Genomic DNA, 5,304 nt, shown 5'->3' on the forward strand with positions numbered 1-5,304 from the left:
AAAATATTAATAATATCAAAAAATTCATTTCAAATAAATTATTTTAATATTAATTTGATATAATAATAACAATAATTTCTTATCAATTTTAAAATATTATAATGTACTATTTAATATAAAAAGATATGTATTGGTTTAAGGAAATATGTAGTTACGCAAAAGGCATTCTCTTTGCGAGCATTGTATGTCCAAACACTATTCATTGTAGCCAATCAAAATCACTCGTTTTCATCCTCCTTCATCGAGTAGGAAACTTACATGTTGGCTAACACGACTGCTCCTCACACAAGCTAGATGCTTATGCTCCGTAGCAGGTCCTCTCTGCTTTACACGCTCCAGTGTTGTTCCACACTCCATTTTCTAATGCTACTCAAACAACACTTCACTATTTGTTCAAGGCTCCACCGATCCTTCGCTTCATAGGCCACACACTCCATGGCTCAATTTGACAACAGGTTCGCCACACCACAGTTACACCATAGCCGCAAATCACAAGCCCACAACCGCTAGATTACGTCTTTGATATTCAAGACTGCTCCCTATTCCTGCAGAATTCAACTGTCATAGCCAAGATCCTTCGCTCTGCAGACTATTTCCTGCTCGACAGAACGCCAGAGATCTTAACAACCAACCAGAAAATGACTGGCGCACTCTCATAGTGGAACGATACACTCTTTTCCCCCAATGATCCTCCTTTTCTCGGACTTCCAAGATGATGCCTCTTTCCTACATTGTTCTGCTCTACCATGCCATCACGTGTAAATCGTATGGAAGTGTTAGGGCTCCCGACTTTCTTGGATGATCATTGCATCTTTTTCTGCATGACCAGTAGTGGTGGCCTCTACGTAGCAGCCTAGAACCAACCCACTGCTTTCCACATTCCGCATTCACTGCCTACATGAGCACTCTTCTTCGTCATGCCCTCTGCATATCTGGCCATTCAACATCTAAATGCCACCATTCTTGGCAAATCCATATCACTCTTCAACACGTCGCCTTTTGTAGGCTCTATTGATGCCCTCGCCTCTACCTATGCATTACTATGCATCTACCATTCATGCTTTGTCACAATTTGTGGGCGGTGTCCTTGGTGCCTTTGCATAAACCTCAGGTTCCAGATTGACATCGAGTAGCAGATCCACCTCTTCTCAACTTGATTTGTTCGTCACTTTGTCATGGTCTTTCTTCAGTGACCTCTGGTTTTCTTTTCCTTTTTTCTTTTTTTGCTTTGAGGGTTTTTGAATGAACCTGTTGGTCGCTTTCTGAGAGTTGAGACCATTTGAGAAAGGGTTGCTACAGTAAATGCAAACAAGCATTCATGAAAGCCAGCGATGTAGAGAGGAATTGTTGTATTAATGTAGGATCGTGCAAGTTCTAGAAGCAAAAATGCTTGGCTCAAGGGAGACTCATGTGGGCCAAAATGGATTCGTCTCCATGGTGGCCTATACAACTTGTGGACGAGAGAACTATGAGTCAAAACTGCATTTTTAATGACCAAATTAAGGGTGGAGTTCTAGCTCGCTTTTATGGGAGTTGCATTTATGCTTGGGTAGATCCATTTGCACAACCTAAGGAAAGTTTTAAGGGTTCCAATCATGGTGCTTTTGAGAAGGCCTTGGAAGAGGAGATGTTGCTTCAGAGTAAGATTATGAAATCTTTCGTGGAGCCAATTGGAAAACCTAATCTAGAAAATTCATCTCAACACAATAAGCCTGGTGGTGAGGGGCTTAAAATAAAAATTTGTACTCGTAAGAGAACAAAACGAGAAGAGCTCGAGCGAATTCGTAATCAAGGGAAAGAGAAAGAGAGTCCCTTCCAATGAACAGGATGTTATGACAGATGGTTCTGGGAAAAAGATGCACCAAATAAGAGTCATGCGTCATCTTGGTCTTGTTGCTCCACCTAATTCCCCTTTTAATGCCAACTCTCCGCTCAAAATTGTTGCATGAGTTATGCCATGATACATATTCGCTATTTTTTGGGTTGTCATCTAGTGTGTAGTTTCCGGCAAATAATATGGTCAGTCGAAAACTGAAGGAAATCATCAATGCAACCTGCCAAATCTGAAGATATTAAACTTTTCCCTCTGGTTTATGCTAAATTTATTTTTGCCTGGTTTGCAGGATAGTGTAATTGATTGTCAGTTTAAGTGTTTGGGAACAGTCAAAATCCTAGGATACATTTTATATTTATCACATTTATTCTCCGAGATATCATTTAACTTTAAAGATGTCAACCGGACAAAGAAAAGTGAACTTAAAATTTTGTCTTTGTCAATCTAACAGTGCAGTGCAACTCTGCTTATTTACTTTATCCTACTTTGTGTGGGTAGAAATATTTCGTGTGAACCCACGTCAAGCTGCACATGGAGGTCACGAGGCGGCTTGCGGATTCTCGATAATACTTTTGCGAAGTTGGAGCCAAAATACGTCCAACGCATGGAGAGATTTAGCGCCGGAGGGAAGCCTAATGGGCAATTGGGATGGCGATTGATCTCTCCAGGGATAACGAAATATAGAGGCTTTGGGACGCCGAGATTGTGGAGTGGTTGGACAACAAACGCCACGATCTGTCATCTGGTCTTGTTCGGATGAGAGTCGTATATTTCTCAAACACAGTTGACAAAGCTAGCACTGGGCCTAGAGGGAAGCGAGCAACCCTTCGACCCTTCATGTGGGTGTTGCACTCACCGGACTCAAAACTTGTCGTGGAATCCTCTTCAATGGTCGAGCATTGGAGAGAGGAAGTGTTGATGGAAATACAAAGACGTCGGAATGCCGAGAATGTGGAGTGCTTGGCTGGAAAATGCCATGATCCGCTATCTATGTCTTATTCAGATGAGAATCGTATATTTCTCAGAGACGGGTAACAAAGCTGGCACTGGCTTGGAGGCAAGTGGGTAGCCCTTCAGTCATTCTTATGGTTGTTGTGCCCACTAGACTCAAAAATCGTTGTGGAATCCTCTTCAATGGTGGAGCATTGGAGAGATGAAGCGTTGTTGGATGGTTATGAAAGGTCGTTTGGGGCTTATTTGATTATTACCTTCTACATTCCCCATTTATCTTTTTGGGGTTCCTTTGCACCTCTTGGTGCAATTTCTAGTTATATATTTATATAAAATATTACTTAGGAACCATTTGTACTTTATATGAATTTGGCTTTGGTTGGGTTTGTGTATTGATGTAGGTAGAAAAGTGTTCATAGTTATTGAGTTTTTATGGGTATTTTTATTATAAAGATATTATATGTTTATATTTGGTTAATTCTATTATAAAGATATTATATGATTATATTTAGTTATTTAAAAGATTAGATGGGTAAGTTTTTTTGGTTATTGGGATAGGGTAGTATTTTAATTTTTGTTGAGTGGTTTTAATATATTTTAGATTAAGATAATATTTTTCATGTGTTTTTTTGTTAGTAATTTTTTTTTTTTAACTGTAACGGTTATGGAATTTATTTATTTGAAGAGATTTTGGTTATTTGCCGGGGCGACCCCTATTACAATGCAGAGTTCTAACTACTGCTGTTTTTGATCTATTGCATTTTCAGGGCATTTGTACAAAACTTTCATTGTTTACAATTAGCAGTCCTTTCATAAGAGAGCTGCCTTTGTTTGCCATCTGATCAGCTTCACTATTTGACTTTCTAAGAATATGATAAAACTTGCACGTGTCAAAGTCTAGGAGAACTCTCTTCAATCTGTCCAAAATTTTGTTGAGGCTGACATTGCTAAACAATGTCCCCAAATTTAGATTTTTTATTATTATCTCTGAATCTCCGAAAACTTGAAGGTCTTTGACTCCTTTGTCTCTTGCAATAAGGCAAGCTTTGAGGAGCCCAAGGATCTCTGCTTGGTTGTTGGATTTCTGGCCTAATCCCCAGCTGAAGCAGTCTTTTGAAAACCCGTCCGGAGAGTAGATGACCCCCCCAACACCGGCGGCACCGGGATTACCTTTGGACGCTCCGTCAAAGAATATTGTGGATAAATTTTGAGTCCGCCACCAAGATTGAAAATTGTCATCATCGTCTCTTATGCGCCAATCCGGATTGACCTTTTGAGGAGAGAGTAGATGCTTACGCGGATAAGGCACTAACGGGCCTAGCCACCTCTTTTCTTCGGGCAGTAACAAAGGATCATCTTTAAAATACTGCTGTTGGGCCGCTTCCAGGAGAAAGGATTTAGATTTTGTAGCTACTTGCAACGGTGAGTGCCTCATCTCTCTGAAAATCAGCTGATTGCAGGCCAACCAAAGCTACCAACAAACATACTTGGGGAGTTGTGTCCAGGTTTTGCGCCAGAATGATTTGGGAGGGATACGATGGGGATAGAAGAGACTCCACGAATCAAAGAGATCTGAGAAGGCACTGAAATATAAAATTCCTGTAAAATGATTCCCCAGACCTCTTTAGCAAAAATGCAGTCCATGAAAAGGTGCTAGGATGTTTCGAAGTTGTTGCTGCATAACACACATCTATGCGGCCCTGCTATGTTCCTTTTTTCCATATTATCACCCATTAGAAGTTTATTGTGGACCAAAGTCTAGAAGAAGAAATTCACTTTTGGTAAGGCTAGGGAATCCCATACATTCTTCCAGAAGGTCGGAGTTTGACTGCTGTTTTTTGAGGTCTGCAAAACTCTGTAACCTGCAGCTGTGGTGTAGACACCGGACTGGCCCCAACCCCAGCTATCTTTCATGGATCTATTGACAGGGGCAACGTCCTCCAGCAGATCTTCGAGCAGGGTTTGTTGAAGGGATAACCGGGCAGGGACTCCATGAAAATCCCATCCTGCCCAATCTCCACGCTGATCTCAATTCAAAAGGTCATATATGCTATTGACTCCTGCTTGCTTCAGCCAGTCCCTGAGATCTGTTATGTCCACATTGTTGTTCAGAGGTTCTTTTCCCATAATACTGTCGAGCCACAGGTGAGTGCGTTTGTCGTTGCCAGGAATTCTGTAGACCTGTTTGTTGAAGAAGTTGCTGCTTCTGCAACATAATTTCCACACCTGCGTGCAGTTTGCTGTATTAGCGTTGTGCAGATTGCTGAGGGATTTGTTGGGTCCATACTTTGAACGCAGAGTGACACTAACTAGGTGAGAGGGCTCATGGATCAGCTTCCACAAAATCTTTCCTCCCAGCGCTAAATTGACGAGAGTGGGGTCTCTAATTTGCAGCCCGCCTTCTGCCATTGTTTTTTTGACCACTTCCTAGTTCACCAAATGCATATTTTTTTTCGTTGCCCTTACCTCCCTGCCACAAGAAGTCTCTGAGCAGTTTGGAGATCTGCTCCATCACATTT

General features: G+C 41.3%; 1 pseudogene; it reads left to right on the forward strand.

The window, feature by feature from the left end:
- The first annotated feature begins 1,318 nt into the window (after positions 1-1,318).
- On the forward strand, positions 1,319-2,107 carry LOC149235929 (uncharacterized; annotated as a pseudogene).
- Positions 2,108-5,304: the final 3,197 nt, after the last annotated feature.

Source organism: Pinus tabuliformis, chromosome 8, assembly GCF_031772625.1.
Source record: "Pinus tabuliformis cultivar Carrire ecotype Pingquan chromosome 8, CPIR1, whole genome shotgun sequence".
Lineage (NCBI taxonomy): Eukaryota > Viridiplantae > Streptophyta > Pinopsida > Pinales > Pinaceae > Pinus > Pinus tabuliformis.